Source organism: Leuciscus leuciscus (assembly GCF_965113295.1).
Source record: "Leuciscus leuciscus genome assembly, chromosome: 12".
Classification (NCBI taxonomy): Eukaryota; Metazoa; Chordata; class Actinopteri; order Cypriniformes; family Leuciscidae; genus Leuciscus; species Leuciscus leuciscus.
Genome location: NC_138736.1, coordinates 3320008 through 3320248, shown reverse-complemented (window position 1 = coordinate 3320248; position 241 = coordinate 3320008).

Sequence of the window (241 nt, the reverse complement as noted above, 5' to 3'; positions counted from 1 at the left end):
CTTTCTCGTCGCCATTCTTTTTGTTTACATGCACACCTTTTGATTCAGTAGGACTGAATTAATTCCGATTGGTGATTCTAAATGTAGTGTTTACATGAACGCTAAACAAGTGATCGGTTGATGTGCGTTCTAGCATTGCTAAGAAAATTCCTGTGTTTTCGTCTCGATCGGGATCCGTGTGAAGCAGAATGCATGACCTGCAAAGCTGGCACGTACGTGTCAGTGTCAAATAATGTAATAA